General features: G+C 42.0%; 1 protein-coding gene across 1 annotated transcript in view; it reads left to right on the forward strand.

Annotated features, from left to right (window-relative positions):
• The first annotated feature begins 257 nt into the window (after positions 1 to 257).
• Positions 258 to 20,876, forward strand: part of LOC126356044 (allantoinase) — a 224,317-nt gene continuing 203,698 nt past the window's right edge. The window contains exon 1 of the mRNA XM_050006723.1: positions 258 to 405. The gene's annotated coding sequence lies outside the window, so the exon portion shown is untranslated. The remainder of the gene's footprint in view (positions 406 to 20,876) is intronic.

Below are 20,876 nucleotides of genomic sequence, written 5' to 3' on the forward strand. Positions count from 1 at the left end.
GCAGGCAACGCCCGGTCAACTGCTGTTTGTGTATGATTCCTGTCGGTTGAATTTCTCGTCTGAAGCACGTCATCTTCGTGGTGTAGCAATTTTAATGGCGAGTAGTGAAGGTGCAGTGGGAGATGGAGAGATCGTATGCGAATCACACGATGTTTCCAGCTGTATGTAATGGCAGCAATGATACGGCCGTCGGAGGCGGGGCAGGGGACGCTTAACAAGAGACGGAGGCGCCTGATAACCAGACGCTTGTCACGTGACTCGCGGTCTGCGAGCGGCGCGGCCGCAGTCCGGCTCCCACGGCAGTCCGCAGATCGCCTCGCGACAGCAGCCAGCGCCTCGCCTCGCTTCGCTTCTGCACGCACGGTTCGCAGTCACTGCGCCGCCCCACCCCAGCAATCCAGCGCCGTAAGTCGCAGCACTCGCACTTGCCGTCCGCTGCCTCAATCAGTTCGCTCCGAGTCGCTGGGCGACCTTGACACACAGTCCCTCTGCGGCCGCTCTGCAATGGGCGGTTCTGGCACACACCTCGCCAGCCTTGGCAGACATCCGCGAGCCACTGTAAGCAGCGCACGTGACAGATGCGGGGAATTCGATGCTGAAAGCATGCTGGCTCTTGCTGCTGCCATTTTCAACAGATCCGTTCAGTTGATTCTCTGAGAGTTTCTGGTTGTTCTCAAGTGTGGTTCTCAGACACCACGCTCTGCAAGCCACCTTGCGGTGCATGCCTTGTACCACTGTAACCTCCTCTCTTTTATGTTCCAGCCATGAGTGGTCTGCACGAAGAACGACTGTTAGTAACACACCTCATGGTCTATTCGTGAGATATATATAGGAGAACGTACTCTATTCCTTGAACCATCTAGCATTACACGTTGCCTAAATTTTAATAGTAAACCACACGGCGGTGCACAGGACCTCTCTTGTAGTGCCTTCCACTTGAGTGGGAAGGTTCAAATGGCTCTAAGCACTATGGGACTTAACTTCTGAGGTCATCAGTCCCCTAGAACTTACAACTACTTAAACCTAACTAACCTAAGGATATCACACACATCCATGACCGAGGCAAGATCCGAACCTGCGACTGTAGCGGTCACGCGGTTCCAGACTGAAGCGCCTAGAACCGCACGGCCACACCGGCCTGCGCGAATGGGAAGGACATTTCTGAAACATTCCAGTGTTTACCAAATGGACCTGTGACGAAACGCGCTATTGCTCTTTGGTTCATCTTTATCCCTCTACCAATCCTACCTGCTACGTGTTCACATTGAAGAGCATAACTCAGGTAACGGTCGAATAAGAGTTTTGTAAGTTAACTCCTGCGTGGATGCACTATAGTTCCTGAGGATTATTTAAATGACACTGACATCTGTCTTTCCTACATTACTTTGATAGAGCAGTTCTAATTGAAATGTCTCCATGCTCATGCTCATAGATATTGATTGAATTCGACTGTTTCCAGTGATTTTTCGACAAATATGTAATTCACCAATAACAGGGCTCTGTGCCTATTTATGCGTAAAAACATTCTATTTGTCAATTTTGAGAGTCAACCGTCACCAAGCAGGATTCACTGCAGGTCTTCCTGGATTTCTCCTCATTTCTCTAGCGTTCTGTATATTCATCCAAATCATCAGCTAACAACAGTACAGAGCCTTCTACGTTGTCCAATGGGTTATTTACATACAGCGCAATCCAAAAGTCCTTAATATTTGAAAATTCACCTATTCGTGGAATAATGTAGGTGGGGAGATAAAACTTGGCACACGTAAAAACCAGTCAACAGATGGCGTGGACAGGAACACGTTACTGACACCATATACGCCGATATGTTACAGAATCGCATCAGGTACTCACGACGTATCTTGACACCAAGTGCATTTCCAAACTGTGAGAAGTTTACTTTCTTTAAGTAATTTATAGTTTTCCCCTGATGTTTATTGCAAACTCGCCACAACTTCAACAGGAAACGAAAGATATGTATCATTAAAATCGCTAAAACGTGATAGGTGATACGTTTTTATCGTTGTCATACTAAGATTGAACCTACAAAAAACCACGAACTTCAGCCCAATTAAAAAAATGTTTTTCATTGTTAGCCTTCGTTACGTTCTGTGGAGTAGTACATTACCTTGAAGGTAACGTGCCTTACAAAAACGGAATAATAAAAAAAAACCTTAAAATTATATCAGAGATTTCTAGTGATAGTAGTAAATGATTGACGTTTGAAGGCAATACAACCAAAGTACTAAAAACAATCAATATTTTGTGAAAATGGCCCGATTTTTAATGGGAGTTGGAATACGGTGCTATGAGAGTGCTGAGTTTTTGTCACACTTATAAAGCAGTTTCCTTAGCAGTCGTCTGTAATCATTGGTAAACCAGATGGTGGCATCTAGTAGCTCCCCAAGCCATAATGTTTGCCATTCATTTCGACAGCTGTTATTCGACAATACAGATTGAGGCATGGTGTTGACCTCAGTAGTGTGTGTTCAAATGTGTGCGAATTCCTAAGGGACCAAACTGCTGAGGTCATCGGTCCCTAGACTTACTCACTACTTAAACTAACTTATACTGAGAACAACACAAAGACCCATGCCCGAGGAAGGACTCGAACCTTCGGCGGGAGGGGCCGCGCACCGATAGATCTGTACCTACAGATTGGAAAATTGCGCAGGTCGCACCAGTGTTCAAGAAGGGTAGTAGGAGTAATCCATTTAACTACAGACCTATATCATTGACGTCGGTTTGCAGTAAGGTTTTGGAGCATATACTGTATTCAAACATTATGAATCACCTCGAAGGGAACGATCTATTGACACGTAATCAGCATGGCTTCAGAAAACATCGCTCTTGTGCAACGCAGCTAGCTCTTTATTCGCACGAAGTAATGGCCGCTATCGACAGGGGATCTCAAGTTGATTCCGTACTTCTAGATTTCCGGAAAGCTTTTGACACCGTTCCTCACAAGCGACTTCTAATCAAGCTGCGGAGCTATGCGGTATCGTCTCAGTTGAGCGACTGGATTCGTGATTTCCTATCAGGAAGGTCGCAGTTCGTAGTAATAGACGGCAAATCATCGAGTAAAACTGAAGTGATATCAGGTGTTCCCCAGGGAAGCGTCCTGGGACCTCTACTGTTCCTGATCTATATAAATGGCCTGGGTGACAATCTGAGCAGTTCTCTTAGACTGTTCGCAGATGATGCTGTAATTTACCGTCTAGTAAGGTCATCCGAAGACCAGTATCAGTTGCAAAGCGATTTAGAAAAGATTGCTGTATGGTGTGTCAGGTGGCAGTTGACGCTAAATAACGAAAAGTGTGAGATGATCCACATGAGTTCCAAAAGAAATCCGTTGGAATTCGATTACTCAATAAATAGTACAATTCTCAAGGCTGTCAATTCAACTAAGTACCTGGGTGTTAAAATTACGAACAACTTCAGTTGGAAGGACCACATAGATAATATTGTCGGGAAGGCGAGCCAAAGGTTGCGTTTCATTGACAGGACACTTAGAAGATGCAACAAGTCCACTAAAGAGACAGCTTACACTACACTCGTTCGTCCTCTGTTAGAATATTGCTGCGCGGTGTGGGATCCTTACCAGGTGGGATTGACGGAGGACATCGAAAGGGTGCAAAAAAGGGCAGCTCGTTTTGTATTATCGCGTTATAGGGGAGAGAGTGTGGCAGATATTATACACGAGTTGGGATGGAAGCCATTACAGCATAGACGTTTTTCGTCGCGGTGAGACCTTTTTACGAAATTTCAGTCACCAACTTTCTCTTCCGAATGCGAAAATATTTTGTTGAGCCCAACCTACATAGGTAGGAATGATCATCAAAATAAAATAACTGAAATCAGAGCTCGAACAGAAAGGTTTAGGTGTTCGTTTTTCCCGCTCGCTGTTCGGGAGTGGAATAGTAGAGAGATAGTATGATTGTGGTTCGATGAACCCTCTGCCAAGCACTTAAATGTGAATTGCAGAGTAGTCATGTAGAAACCAGTGTCGTGGCGGCTATAACCGCGCGGCCGCCTCAGTAGTAAATTACTATAATGCAACCATACTTTAGTTCAAGATAAGTACGATCACCTACGGCTATTTTGTCACTTTTCGTTCTTTTCAGATGTCTGTCCCTGACCGTACACTGACTGCTTACCAAAACTTTATCATTTTATGAGCGCAGTATCTCATCCATTATAGAGATATACTGACTCAGTTTTTCACGCAAACAAATCGAAAGTTGAGGAATACACAAAATGGGAAACAAACATCGTCGCTATGGTTTCTATGACAGGTGATAGCGTGTTTTGTGTTACATTATGAAGTAATGTTTTTATACTGTGTGCCCTCATGTAGCGAGAAATGAATGAACTGTGTAGCACAAGCTTTTTATATTATTAAACAATGGCTTCGCAGAAGCGCACTGTACATTAGGGATAAACCGAATGAGATTTCCTGGTTTTAATCAGAACGTCTACCTGAGACCTTAACTTTTCCCGGCGAATCGAATGTTCAAATAAATTACGGGTTTGCTGCCGGGTGACGTCGTCGACCACCGCCGATATTTCGACAGGAGCACAGGAAGTTTGTTTCCCATTTTGTGTATTCTTCAACTTTCGATTTGTTTGCGTGAAAAACTGAGTCAGTATATCTCTATAATGGATGAGATACTGCGCTCATAAAATGATAAAGTTTTAGTAAGCACAGGAAGCTGGCTTCCTTTTTGCATTTGTGCCTTGAGAATGGCAGGGTGTGCTCCTGTCGAAATATCGGCGGTGGTCGACGACGTCACCCGGCAGCAAACCCGTAAGTTATTTGAACAGAACGTCTACCTGTTCCGTCATTGTCAAATTAGACCTGTAAGAATATGACTACTTCCGTATATCAATTTTTCTCTTGTTCTTAAATTGTAATACTATGACATGTCCAATATCGCTGTAAAAGTGATCCATGTATGAATGTAACAACACAATTATGTAGTTCAAATGGCTCTGAACACTACGGGACTTAATTTCTGAGGTCATCAGTCCCCTAGAACTTAGAACTACTTAAACGTAGCCAACCTAAAGACATCACACACATCCGTGCCCGAGGCAGGATTCGAACCTGCGACCGCAGTGGTCACGCAGTTCCAGACTGTAGCGCCTAGAACCGATCGGCCACTCCGGCCGGCTATTATATAGTGAGAGTAGCAATATTGATGAATAATAAATGTCCACGGACCGAGAAATTCGCTCAGCTACTTGAAATAGACTAGCCCTTGCAGCTTTCGTAACGTTATAAACAAACCAGTTGCAAGCACGTGTACACCAGCTGTCAGATATGAATACCGTGTTGGCTGCGGTCCTCGTCAACTCAGAGCACAGTTCCCTTACGCTGGATTCGCGTGCACGCCTTATATTGGCGGTTTGTAAATTCGCTCACTTCATAAAGTTATTTATTTATTGCGTGAAAAAAGAGAATCCGTGAAACACGACAAATGCACTTATTAAATAGTAGTAGGTGTGACTATCATTTCTAAATAGTAGAAAAATTGCGGGGAGGGATGTGGAGTTTACATTTGCATATAGGCACTAGGCAATGCAATGTTATTGAAGATGGACAAATTACAATATTTCGACTGGAACTAAATTTTACTTTAAAGAGAAAAGAGGTAGTACTTTATTTTTTCAATTGAGAGCCTGAAATTTTTGTAGCTCTGGTTCCACCTCATCTCGTTGCAGGATTCTGAGATAGTGTGGCGAAGGTGTGGGCAGATGCTCGTATGTAGAGATTCTCCATCGAAAATACTGTCCGAACATCTGTTATACATCTGTTGCAGGTAAAATAGAACTCCTCTACTGTTGTAGCTGTCATCGTGAGCTTGGGATCGTGGAATTTCAGTTTCATAGTACTCACGGAACTGTGGTAGTTACGGAGTTACTTTCCTCTATAAATTTCCCACTCCGTGGCATATGCGAAACAGTCCTATGACCGATACGATTCACTGACTGATACGACACAGTTCGAAGCCCATTCACATCAAAGCTCAGTCCTCGGAAAGGTCAAATCCGACCTCGTGCAAACGAACTGTTTCACCAGTGATCCACCCATTTGCGTTCACTACACACGCGTAAACTTTTTAGTTGATTCACGCATAAAAGCAGTGCCCCAATTCATAGTATACTCAGTATTAATCACTCTCCACCTTTTGTTCACACGATACAGTGCACACATTATCCGTATTTTATCCGTATACTAGCCAAACAGTCACATCAGCAATCAGTTTGTCCTCGTTACCACACAATCACTGGACTGTTCAGTTCCGGTAGTAGAAAAAGGCCCTCTTTTAGTAAATAAATATACAAGTACACTGAAATATATATGTTCAGATGTATTATTGGAATCTATTGATATATACAACCAAATATAATTAACAAAAGGCAATAATAAAGAAATAAATATACACTGACGAAAAAAATTACAACACCAAGAAATAATTAATGCAGAGTAATGAAATTTCGGAACTACATTTGCCTAGACCACATATTTAAGTGATTAACACTGCAAAACCATGAGTTAATATATGGGCGAGATAGGCCGTTGCAGATGTGAAATGCTGGTACATTAATAACCGGTGTAACCACCAGAACGTTGAATACAAGCATGCAAAGGTGCATGCATTGTGTTGTACAGGTGCCAGATGTCAGTTTGTGGGCTGGAGTCCCATGCCTGTTGCACTTGTTGGACCAATATAGGGGCGATTAATGCTAGTTGTAGATAACGTTGAAGTTGTCGCCCGATGGTGTCCCCTGTATGCTCGTAGTCGAGTAGGCCAAAAACATATCGATATTCTGGAGAGCATGTTGGGTTACAACGGCGAACGGTATCTTACTGAAAAACCCCTCCTAGCTTGCTATCCATGAATGGGAGATGCCGACTCACCAGACTGACGTACAAATTTGCATTAAGGGTGCAAGGGATAACCACAAGAGTACTCCTGCTGTCATACGAAATCGCACCCCAGACCATGCCTCCAGGTATCCCTCAGTAGCGTCTAGCACGCAGGCTGGTTAGTTGCAGGCTCTCAACTGGCCCGCTTGTAACCAACACACAGCCATCACTGGCAACGAGGCAGAACCAGTTATCATCAGAAAACACAAGAGAGCTCCGCCATGGCCTCCAATGTGCTCTCACTTGACACCACTTAAAGTGCAAATGGCGGTGAGTCAGTGGAATGCGTCTGGCTCGGATCTGTCTTTCAAGTAACCGATTTCCAACAGTTCACTGTGTCACTGTGGTGACAACTGCTGCTCATATTGCTGCTGCAGATGTAGTACGACGGGCCAGAGCCATACACCGAACGCGATGTTCTTCACTCTTGATAGTGCCACGTGGCCGTCCAGAGTCCGGTCTTTCTGCGACCGTACATTCTGGTGACCACCGCTGCCAGCCGTCATGTACTGTGGCTACACTCCTGCCAAGTCTTTCTACAATATCGCAGAAGGAACATCCAGCTTCTCGTGGACCTATTACACGATATCGTTCAAACTCAGTGAGTTGTTGATAATCGTGTCGTTGTCGCCCTAAAGGCTTTCTTGACCAACATCTACTCACCACGTCCAATCTCAAAGGTAACTAACGCTCATGACTTTTACAGCTTGTGTTTAAAGCAATCCTTATTTGCATCCTCATAGTGGTGCTACTGGCATCACTCTTATGCTTAGTACAAAATCTGAACAGACATTATGTTTCATATGCATAAATACGTCTATCAACTTCCACGTATGTCGCACAACTCTTTCCTGATGTCGGGATTTTTTTTTCTGTCATTGTAATTGTGTAGCCTCCAAGAGCTATACCTGTAGAGATGATAAATAGTTCACACAGAAAGAAACTAGAAGTTTGAAGAAATGAAATGTCAACGTTGAAGACTCCATTGTAGATCGACACTGGTTATTACTGTATATAGAATGTGACTGAGTCTGAAATGAACGAATTCAAAAAGTATAAGCTTCCGATTTGAGGTGCTATAGAAGAGTGCTGAAGTTTCAGTGAGTATATCGAATACCTAATGAGGAAGCACTAAATTGAAATGTTGGGTGGGAGAGGGGGGGGGGTCAAATTCATGCGACAAGTAAAGAGGAGAAATACTGAGATGTCAAAGAGTCGTCAGTTTCATAATGGTCTGTAGTATATGGGGGGAGAGCTGTAGAGAGAGGCCAAGGCTTTCATACACTAAGCAAGATCACTATCATATATGTTTGCAGCGGTTATGCAGAGGTGAAGAGACTAGCATGGAGAGCTGCTTCAAATCAGTCTTTGGAATGAATACCACCACAACAACAACCAGATTAGGAAAGGAATCAATGAACTCATTGTTTTCTAATTTTACACGGTCATCGCAAATTAGGAAAGACAAAGATTTTCAACAGTGCAGCCAAACTGAAACATAACTGGTATTTTGTCAATGCAGTCAGAAGTAAAGAAAAGAAGGTTAAATATTGGAAGGTTATAGTCCAGTCAACATCACTGTTACTGAATCACTACCCTCACTGTTTGAAAGTGGGGAAATAAATCCGTCACAGTTCTGTTGACTGAACCGTTCTGGCGTTAGACTGAAATAATTAAGACAAACCACAGAAAACGTATTGTATGCGGTCTGGTCCGTTGTGATATGAACCTAAGTCTCAGAAGCAGGCGTCCTATGGCATCACGCACTGCGCCACCTTATTCGGTCAGGAACCCGAAACACCGGTGAACACCGGCACCGCCGTGTCGACTTGTAATCTAGTTACCGGCCCAAAGAGCGTGTAAACAGATAACGTGCTGGGAACGCGGTCGTTCACCGAAGAGAGTCCACCAACTTTTATTTCATTAAATGACGACAGCTTTTCTTCCTGTCTCTTTTTTATTGTAAACGGACTTGTAGGTAAATCCCATGCGCGAAATTCAACGAGAAAAACATTCGCTCTGTTCTTAACCACTATTCTGTTGTAAAGCGAACTGCAACAATATGACCAATTAGAAGTTATAACAGCACTAATTATTTTCATATCCCCAGATAGTATGAACAATGTACGTGTTTTCAAGATTTCCGTTGCAGAATACTAATTAAATGCTAAAATAGCAAAAAATATATTACTTTCGTTATTCGTTCATGTACATGAAATATAAATGCTAATAATGGTTTTATACTATATTTATCACTGTAATGTCTCACAATATCATCGGTTTCGAACAATTCTCAGCTACATTCAGATCATAACAAATAAAGCAGCACACTTAAACGCTTTATTTGTGTGAACGATACCTTTTGTTACCTCATAATAACAGTACCCGTTGAAAATAAGGGAACTTATTGTACATTACTTCTACCAATAAATAAAAAATTGGCTTTCTGTCAGTTTCATGAATGTTACCCCTTAACAAAGAACTCAAACTAATAGCCTGATGGATACGATATTCTTTGAATTTGTCGAGGTAGTCGTATCCATTCAATGCAGATCAATATACTTGTAAGATTAGATGATTATATCAGAATTCAAGAAGCTTTTTCGGTAATGGTGGATATTCGGTACTGACATTTCACCAAGAAATTGGCACTTCTGTTTTAATGAGATGTATTTCCAAGGTGTCGTATTCGTAGATAAACTGTGGCAGAATCTTTCTATTTGAAAATATTCCTTCATTCAGTGGAGACAGTCTTAGAACTCAGGAATTAACTTCTCGATTTTCCAAATAATAATAATTGTTACTGATGTAATTTGTTACTAAGGATAAGTGCTAATTTTTTTTATCATCGTACGAGGAAGCCTTAATTATCAATCCTGAGTACATCAATACATTCTCAACTACGAAAACTATTTAGTTTTTCTGTCAGAAATTAAAACATACCTTTTACAGTGTTTTTGGAAGAAGGCGAAATGGGTAATTAAAACAGGAACATTTCGTTATCTCGGTAAAAAATAAATAAATATGTGTTAGAGGATGAAAGTTTCTATGGAAGTATCACCATAAGAAGTCAAAAGGCAAATCTGAGGAAACCTCAGTCCCCAGCTACCGGGATCGCTTCTTGGTGAGAAACACGTACGGGAAAGACGATGCTTCTATGGCTTTAATTAGACCATATAGCGTACGTGAGGAAAGCAGCGGACGCTAAGCGTGTATCATATCTAGAAGAGGCCTGTTTTCAGTACTGGATAATAAATGGATGATAATTATGAGGTTTGGTTATTCTATTGTTAGAGTATCTGAATATGGCTGCGTTGCCGGCCCGGGTGGCCAAGCTGTTCTAGGCGTTACAGTCTGGAGCCGCGCCACCGCTACTGTCGCAGGTTCGAATCCTGCCTCGGGCATGGATGTGTGTGATGTCCTTAGGTTAGTTAGGTTTAAGTAGTTCTAAGTTCTAGGGGACTGATGACCTTAGAAGTTAAGTCCCATAGTACTCAGAGCCATTTGAACCATTTGAACCATATGGCTGCCTTCAAGCAACTTATCAATAAACACCATACATATGATGTTGTCAGAAAAAATTATATTATCTAAGCAATAATGGTTGACTTGAAAATCCTAGGTAGTTATGTTTTGCGTATTCCATAAATATTAAAGATTCACGAAATGGAGATATAACGATTATTTTAATAATAATTTAGTTTCTTAACTTGTCGTGTTCGAAACATGAGAAATTTTCGTTTTGCACCCAGTGCTAATTAACGCAGGTTGGAAACTAGTGACTGTCTGGCACGCCGTAACATTCAGCGCCTTTGTTTTATCGAACATCTTTGATTGCTTCACGAAATTATTTCTGAGCCTATATCTTTTCGTGTCCTTTTGAAGGTTTGCAGGTGGATCTGTGTTATGACCTCCTTCGGTAAAACCGTATAAGAAAATTTAATTTCGTATTTTTACCTCCATTTAATAATCTTCTGTTTCGTTTCCATGCTGATCGGTAAGGGTATCGATAGACGACCTTGATACGTGAACAGATTTTACATAGATCCAATACATTTACTAATGTATTTATACCTAGACTGATAATATTTCCCTTTCTAATTCGGTGGCTCTGACCGTAGAGATATTCTTAATTTTATTTTAACTGAGTGTCTGCTCATTTTATACAGACCACTCTCAGTCTCGCTGGAGTGGTAGATCTTGGTGTACCAGTTATTGGAGAAACTGAACCTAGATTTCCGTCTAGGAAATTCATGTAACACTTTGTTTCCATCCTAGACTTAGTGAAAACGAGCATGGTACGAGACTGCAGTCGTTTCAAAAGACAAACGTCTTAATCACGCAGGCTAGTGCGGATACATGAAAGGCGTCTGCTGCAGTGGTTCAAGACAACAGCAGTGCCAGTTATCGTCGCGTTCCTGTAAACAACACCGTGACCTCGACCGCTCGTGCGGTTGCTATCAGCGAACGTTCATTGTCTGCGTCAAACAGAGCCTCTGTTTTGCTTTGCGAATGTCGTATGACGGCTCGCATGACATGAAAGCTTTCGAGCCATCAGGCAGTATTCACGATTTCGTAAATTCACATTGACACCAGCTTTTGCATTCACGCTAGGGCTTATGCTCCTCTTTTCCAGATGACGTCAGTACCGATTTATCATCGTTCTCAGCAGAGACTCGAACAAGAAAACACTTTCTGTCTATGATTATTTCGAGCTATGTTACTTCATCTAGATATGAAACTGTACCTAAATAACATACCTTTGCGTAGCAACTCTCAACACAGTTTCTGTGTCGGTGGTTGTATTACGGATTGGTTTGCCGGCCGAAGTGTCCGAGCGGTTCTAGCCGCTACAGTCTGGAACCGAGCGACCGCTACGGTCGCAGGTTCGAATCCTGCCTCGGGCATGGATGTGTGTGATGTCCTTAGGTTAGTTAGGTTTAAGTAGTTTTAAGTTCTAGGGGACTGATGACCTCAAAAGTTGAGTCCCATAGTGCTCAGAGCCATTTGAATTTTTCAACGGATTGCTCATACTAAGTATGAATTGAGCCAGACAGCTTCAGCCCTTTGCGCGTTAATAAGCTACACGAAATACCTTAAAGACGAAATGTAGCAAGTACTTCAAATGGTTCAAATGGCTCTGAGCACTATGGGACTTGAAATCTGTGGTCATCAGTCCCCTAGAACTTAGAACTTCTTAAACCTAACTAACCTAAGGACATCACACACATCCATGCCCGAGGCAGGATTCGAACCTGCGACCGTAGCGGTGACGCGGTTCCAGACTGAAGCGCCTAGAACCGCAAAGCCATACCGGCCGGCTCAGCAAGTACTCTCGTCTCAGTTATGTGATAGGCCATTCCAAATTCATCCGCATCACATCATAAAGATAACAACAATCTCCACGAATACTGTTTCTGTCCACCTAGTGGGTGTTGTCTTGCCCGTTGGCAATAAATTATTTCCAGTCTTTCAGTAAAATGTGTAATTTGTCGGCGTGTTTCACGTATAACACGTATAAAGCCGGAGACTAGCCTCTTCTTAGGACAGTACCTCTAGTCCCTGGAAACAGCCAGCAACATCGTTTCCAATCATCTGGTACACCGCCACGCAGCACTCGCTGTCAAAATTACTTTATCTTCGAAAGACATGTTTCTTAATCTTTCCACTGTAAACCGCTGGAAAAGAAAGCCGTTTTTGACCGATTCGATTGGTTTAAGTACCCTTGGATACAACCTGAAATAAATATTCCGTCAATTCCTCATAACTTCAGACAAATGTCCGATTGTTTCTTTAACAATGCTACGGCCAACGACGCTCGCTTTACTCGAGTGCAGATCAAGTGCTCCGACTGCAGTGATCTCATTGTTGACAGCCAGTCTAATTCTAATAATCATCTGTGTCCTCTGTGACCTATCAGTCAAATTCGTTGTCCTATTGCGTTACTCCTGCGTTAAATACACCAGCTCTTGCTAATCCGGCCTGTCAGTAATCCGGCCCACAGAAGGCCTCTAGTCCGTCAAGCAGAAACGACGCACACGACAATGAATCATCGTGTGCAATAATGTTGTTAGTTAACTGCAGTGTTCAACAACGCTATACATTCCAGGAGGAGTAGGAACTGATGAAGAATATGTTGCTAAGTGGCTGAATGAAGAAAACTGCCTGATAGACCAAATTTTAACAGATGAAGAATAATTGAAAGTGTGCAGAAAAGTAATGATGAAAGGGGAGTAAAAATAGGAGTTGAGAGCATTAAGATTTCAACATTGCTGTTGGTGAGGTTTCAGTCATCTTCCTGGAGAACGTAATGTAAAGCGGTTGCGTGCCGGCGTCGGTATTGTCATTGCGCTAACCTAAAATTCTGGACTTGTTTTACAGTGAGCGATACTACTACGGTATATGCAAACGCTCGTGAACTAAGGTTTCTATGGCAACGAACGTATCTTTCGATTTAATAAAGTATAGGTCCTTCAGACACTCTCAATAATTAGGCACTTCCCTTAATCCGGCACCCATATGTGTCTGGCGAGTGTCGACACAGCAAAGCATAATCGCTGCTTTCGGTATTCTCCTCTACGCTTACTTTTTGATTTGTCTCTATTGTCTGACGTTTTGCGCCATGTTCTGTAGAGAGTCACGTTGTAATGTGTTCTCATATTGAATAAATCTACTCAAATAATTGTGTGATTGATTACTACTAGGGTAGTCTGCACCACTATCATATGTAATATCCACATGTGCAAAGAACTAGCGAGAGTCTAGTGTACAAGGAGGTCTGCTCTTATGCTGAAGCGTTCAGAGCCTTTCATCAGACAACTCTCACCCACTGAGTTGTAACGTCTTCCGGTAACGTTGTTTATTGTTTCTTTTTTGCGGACCGGAAACTAGAAAGAGCCTACTATCGTTTTAAATCTCAAAATGAAAGACACAGTTTCTATTCGCAGTTTAACCGCTGCATCCCATCTACGCTTACAGGTTAGCATCGCATCGATTGCTTCTGGCAGTGAGCGAATTGCTCTTCAAACGCTCCGCTGATAGGAAAGGAAGCCAGATTTATCCTACTGCGTAAAAGACCGAGCTGGATAAAACCAGTTGAAACCTTCTCCCGCTTCTCTAAATGAGCCACAAACACTCTGCCCGCAGACAGGATAATGTCCTTAGCGACCATTGGCTATCATTTGATGCAATGTAAAGTAAGATTTAAGAAAATTTGCGACGATATGTTCCTGCACACGTTTACTAAAGAGTAAACCAATTGTCTAAACGCCTGTACGCCTTTTACAAGTCACCTTATACTATGCCCGTGAGAAATTCTTTCGCGCGTTCCTCTGACTTATGTAGGCGCCTATTAATTTATTTCGTTTTTCGATGACTTCTTGGAATTTACGTACTTTAACGTTCTTGGGCTCTAACGAAATTTAGTGCGGTGCCCCTGGAACCTGGAGTAGCCGTTTCTAATTTAGATGGTGGAAGAATTTTTTCCAGTATCCAAAAACCAAGTTTCAATATCAGAGCAGGTGCGATGCTATTTCAGCATTGCTTTTTAATTTGGTCCCGGAGAATGTAATTCGGAAAAAGAGAAGGTAGAGGAATAAATCGAAATAGAAGAACACAGCTATTAGGACGTGCTGACATTACAGACCTAAAGAACTCCCTAAAACAACGCCCCATTACAGGTCGGAATATGGAATATAACCAGAGTGAAATTTTTTTTAAATACGTTGGCATCTGGTGCAACAGGCATAAAAATCTATATCAAGAAATTGATCAACGTATTGTCAGTGGGTCTAAAACTAATTTCAGTCTGAAACAGATAGTGCCATCAAGAAAGCTGTCAGTTAAGACCAAACTCAAAGCCTATAATGCAATGATAGTACCAGTGTCAGAAGCGTTAAACACCGCAGAAAAGATGACGATAACCTGCTGATCTTCGAACAGAAAACCATGAGAAAGATCTCTTCTGAACCAATAGGCGAAGAGAACACACTGACAAGTCGGATGAACCAGGAACTGTAAGACCTTATGAACGAACCGAATATCGTGCAGAATAAGCCTGGCAGGGCACATTGCTAGGTCAGGAACGTGCTGACTAAAGCCGTGCTTACGGGAAAATCTGATGGAACTCGTCCAAGTGTAAGACTTGGGAAGCGATAGGAGCATCTTTAACAATTTCATGTCTATGAGAAATGGTTTCAACGTGCCTAAGATAGCCATCTACGGAGGAAAATTGTAAGGTCGGCGCATGATCTTCAGGGTCCCTCATCGCCGACACGTGTGGTATATGTATGTACCAAGGTAAGTGGAAGAGAAATGGTGGTATGCTGATTGCAATCGCATGACTGCCATCATAAACACAAGTTGCCCTGCGTTGTGATCCTATGAACCCATCGTCGTCAGCTTGTCTTAGCGAGACTGGTGATCTTGATTTGATCTATTCACCTGCTCGCCACTTATATCTTTTCTCTTATCATCACTGGTGTTATATTCAATTATGATTCTCGACTGCAATTCTAGAGGTGTACATTTTTACTAAGGCCTAAAAGATTATTCTTTTAATTATAAGTTTGAAGGTTATCCTCAGTCTCACGCCTCCATTTTTCTTTCCATTATAATTTTTTTTTTTTTTTTTTAGATTTTTCCTGGCTCGTCTCACAATGTGATCAAAGAACAGAAGAATTTTTTGGCTGACCGAGAAAAAAGACGCCTGGAGATATTAATTTGCTTCATAACGGACATACTAGTCCTTCTTTCGGTCCATTTTATGCGTCCTGCGGCAGCTCCAAAGCTTACATGCATCAATAAGTTACTTTTCTCTGAAGTTGAGATTCCATGTGTCACAATCGCAAAAGAGACGGAAAACACGAGGGGTTCAACAAACTAGATCTTCGTACTGTTTATCAACGCTCTGTTCTTCTAAGTCTTTGTGACCTTCTTCATGGCTAATTGCCCTAGCGTGATCCACCTTCTCATCTGCAGACTTCCCGTGTCGCAGATGGCTGACCGAACATATACGAAAGAATGCACGACTTCCAGTTTCTTTAAGCGACATGGGAATTGGACTTGTGCTCCGCGACCAATTATCGTCATTTTGGATTGATGACTAATGCGTATAATAGATAGTTCTTTATTTATGTCAGCAGCGCAGCAAGTTAGTCATTGCTAGCTGAAAGTGCGGTGTCAACGGCAAAGCGGAGGTTAGTAGATCTTCCGCAAACTGAGATACCTTTCTCCTAACCATCAAGGGCTTTTCTAATGCTGTGTTCGGCATAGATGTCGTATACAGTAGTTGGGGTATACGATGCAACCCTGTCTGTCATCTTTAGATACGTGAACGAAATCAGACGTGCCAGCACTTGTCTTCATATGTGCGAGACGGCTTTAGTGCAGATTTCTGGTTAGTGTTATCACGTATGGTGGGACACCGAACTCTGCAAGCACCTGCCTCAACTTTTCCCAGACAACACAAAGGCGTTCTTATAGGCTGGTGACGGATGCCAGTCTGATGGGACCATTGAGTCGCCTTGGTGCAACCCAAGAGGAATAAGTTACATATCGAAGCCCTGTTTAATATACCAGTTTCTCTCTCGTCATCTGTGATTTAAACTCGAAACAACAGTCTATATGCTCTCGCCACGATCACTTGCACTACTCATTTACACGTACGTTCTGGAAAGCCAGCGTGATGTCAACTGTGAAGCATGCTAAATGACAGTAAGCTCGTTTTTATCTAACAATTTAAATTTCTCCTTCTGGGGCGGGCTGGCAGCGGGAAAATTGTCGGTCTTCTGCCACTGCACTGTATAATTTACAAGTGTAGCAAGAAAAATGAGTGAAGTTTAAATTGATGATGTTTGTAGCACGTAAATAATTAAACGCTGCAGATTCCCTTCACTGTGAGGTAACTGTTGGTGGGACTGGGATGTGGGAATTATTGGAGAGGAAAAAGATGGGGAGATTCTGTTTGGGAGGAACTGATAGGTAGGACGTGTATTTAGGAGTTGTGCGGGGTGCCAACTGGGCAAGGGAAGGGTGAGCTACGATCTTCATTTGGAATGTGTAGTTTAAGGAGGAAGAACAGATTTCAGGGATGAGCTTATGTTTTGGGAGTAGGAGGTGAGTTGAATTACGTTGGGAAAAAAATGTGGAACGTCTGTAGGTGACGGAAAGTTAGGACGTGTTTACAAAGGCGCGGCATCAAGACAGCTTTCTCAAGGGTGGGAAAGACTGTAGCATGATGGAAGTCTATTTTAAAGGAAACTATTTATTTCCATAATTTCTCTCACGCAGACCCGAAAAATAACAGTTTCGCTGACAATGTTGGTAAACTGACAATTTTCCCGAAAGAAGTTGGCATTTTCTGAGATTTTACTATTAACAATTTTCCTTTATTTACATGCAAACTGGTAGTTTTTACTATTCGTGTTTGGGTTCAAACCCTTATAGCGACCAGAGAAATCTACTGAAAAACAAATTTTTTCATGTAGCAATCTAATCTCTCAATTGTGCAGAGCGTCCTGTTGAAAAAGCTGTTTCCGCATGTGCCGCTACCAAAAGTACGATCGTTCGGGATATCATACGAAATTTGTAACTGAGTTCAGGATTTATTGGTAGAAAGAATGCAGCATGTCATTTTGGATGGACAGTCATCAACATTTGCAGAAAAAAAACTTCAGGTGTGCTCCAGATAACTGTGTTGCGGAGTTTGCTGTTGGTATTTCATCCTAATGACCTTGTAGATAATATAAACAATAATCCCAGAATTCCCATCGCTGAAGCAGTTATCTATAAAGAAGTAGTATCTCAGAAAAGCTGTACAAGTATTCAGCCAGATCTTGATAAGGTTTGAAAGTGATGCAAAAATTGACAACGTACTTTAATGCTGAGGACTGTAAAACTGTGCTCTTCACAAAACCAAAAAATCTGGTGAGTAAAACTCGATTGAGTCACAACTGGATTCGGCCAACTGATATATATATATATATATATATATATATATATATATATATATATATATATATATATATATGGGTGAAAATATTCGTACGGAGCAGTTACATAGGTTAAATCATAGATCTACAGCTACGTCCACGTGATTATTCCGCTATTCACAATAAATTACCTGGCAGAGGGCTCAAGCTGTCTCTCTACCGTTCCACTCTCGAATGGCGCGCGGGAAAAACGGGCACTTACATTTTTCTGTGCGAGCCCTGATTTCTCTTATTTTCTCGTGATGATCATTTCTCCCTATGTACGTGGGTGCCAGCAGAATATTTTCGCAATCGGAGGAGAAAACTGGTGATTGAAACTGCATGAGAAGATCCCGTCGCAACGAAAAACGCCTTTGTTTTAATGATTGTCTCTCCAGTTTACGTATCATGTCTGTGGCACTATTTCCCCTAGCGAGCCGCCCTTCTTTGTACTTTTTCGGTGTCATCCGTCAGTCTCACCTGATGCGGATCCTACACCGCACAGCAATACTCTATAATAGGGCGGACTAGCGTGGTGTAAGCAGACTCTTTACTACACCTGATATACATGCTAAGTGTTCTGCCAATGAATCGCAGTCTTTGGTTTGCTCTACACAAAACATTATCGTTCCAATTTAGATTATTTGCAATTGTAATCCCTAAGTATTTAGCTGACTTAACATCCTTCAGATGTGTGTGACTTATTGCGTAATCGAAATTTAGAGAATTTCTTTTAGCACTCATGTGAATAGCTTCATACTTTTCTTTATTCAGGGTCAATTACCTCTTTTCGCACCATACAGATAGCTTATCTAAATCATTTTGCAATTCGTTTTGGCCATCTGATGACTTTACAAGACGGTAAATGACAGCATCATCTATAAACAATCTAATAGGTCTACTCAGATTTTCTCTTATGTCATTAATGTAGATCAACAACGATAGAGAGCCTATAAAAACACTTCCTTGGGGAACACCAGATATTACTTCTGTTTTACTCGATGGCTTCCCGTCTATTACTACGAACTGTGACCTTTATGACACCGAAATCGCAATCCAGTCGCAAAACTGAGGCGATATTCCATAGGCGCGCACTTCGGCTAGAAGACGCTTCTGACGAACGGTGTCGAAATCTGGAAATCTGAAAATATGGAAATAATTTGACATCCCCTGTCGATAGCACTCATTACTTTATGAGTATAAAGAGCTAGTTGTGTTTCACAAGAACGATTTTTTCTGATTCCGTGCTATGTGTCAATAAATCGTTTTCTTCGAGGTAATTCATAACGTTCGAACACAGTATTGTTCCAAAACCTTACTCCAAATTGTCGTTAGTGATATGGGCCTGTAATTCAGCGGATTACTCCTATTTGCCTTTTTGGGTATTGGTGTGATTTGAGCAGTTTTCCAATCTTTAGGTACGGATCTTTCTGTGAGCGAGCGGTTCTATATAATTGCTAAATATGGAGCTATTGCATCAACATACTCTGAAAGGAACATGACTGGTATGCAATTTGGGCCGGAGACCTTGCCTTTATTAAGTGATTTAAACTACTTTGCTTCCCCGAGGATATCTACTTCTATGTTTCTCATCTTGGCATTTGTTCTTGATTAGAATTCAGGAATATTTACTTCGTCTGCTTTGGTGAAGGAGTTTCGGAAAACTGCGTTTAATAACTCTGCTTCAGTGGCACTGTCATCAGTGACTATATATATATATATATATATATATATATATATATATATATATATATATATATATATATATATATATGGAGTCTCAGTGCGGACGTACTAAAACAGCCGGGGCTCGTAAGAGAATCAATAGTTTGTGAGTAGGTAGTTAATGGACGCGGGACGCTACATTGTATCGTCTGATAAGCTGGAAACTTGAGTCGAACCGTGTCCGGATGGTCGAAGCGGTTAAGGCAACCACTCGTGAGAAGCGGCAAATCCGGGTTCGGGTGCCGGTACGACTCAAGTTTTCAACTTTTGCCATTGCATTAGAACAATGCCCTGTGCGGCTGGAAGTTGCGAACTCCCACTGATCCCTTCACTTCCTTTCCCCATTGTCTATTTCTTATAAAAGATATCAGTTCATTGGCAGGTTACTAGGAAGATGCATTCCGTCTATAAAGGAGATTGCTCATATAACACTTCTGCGACTCCTCTAGAATGTTACTCACATGTGTGGGACCGTGCAAAATACTGTAGGACTAAAAGTCACAGGTTTGTTTGACCCATGAGGGAGCGTCACAAGGGTACGAAGAAGATATATACTACATCCGTCTAACGTGCGGCTCACGTGGGCATCGCGAAGACAAAAGTTAACTAATTACAGCACCCATAGAGGGTTTTCAGCAATCATTCTTCGCCTGCTGCACAAATGAATTGATTAGGAAGAAGCCCTAGAAACTGGTACAGTGGTAAATACGCTCTGCCACATTCAATAGTGGTTTCCAGGGTAAAGATGTGGATGCAGACGTTTTCCTCATTTTTAGTGCCTACCCTTACTCACAGACCGTCTTACAGGTTGGATCATTGTGAGGTTAGTTGCGCTTGACGTGTAAAAGACACGGAGCACAATAATTCTTAATAGCTGACAATAAAGGTTTCCAGCATTATGAAGAAAGGAGGGAGGGAGGAATGAAGATTAAAATTAGTATCGCGACGGTATCTAGGCCGTTACAGTAGCAAACTTGGCTGTACTGGACACGGATAAGAAAGAAACCTCCTGCGACCTATCCAAATAAACCATACCCTCATTTAAGGAAGGTATGGCAAATGTAAGTCTAAATTTCCAGATGGGGATTTAAAACTCACTCCTCTTTAATGCGCCAACAACGACGTGTTGTCCACAACACTGTCGGTACTTTGCGTGCAAAAGCAAATTACTAATGAAGTTAACATAGCGCGGAGTATAAAGAGCGGCATACGGACGCTTATTCACGTCGAAGAGTAACTGATACATT

This window comes from Schistocerca gregaria, chromosome 3 (genome assembly GCF_023897955.1).
Source record: "Schistocerca gregaria isolate iqSchGreg1 chromosome 3, iqSchGreg1.2, whole genome shotgun sequence".
Lineage (NCBI taxonomy): Eukaryota > Metazoa > Arthropoda > Insecta > Orthoptera > Acrididae > Schistocerca > Schistocerca gregaria.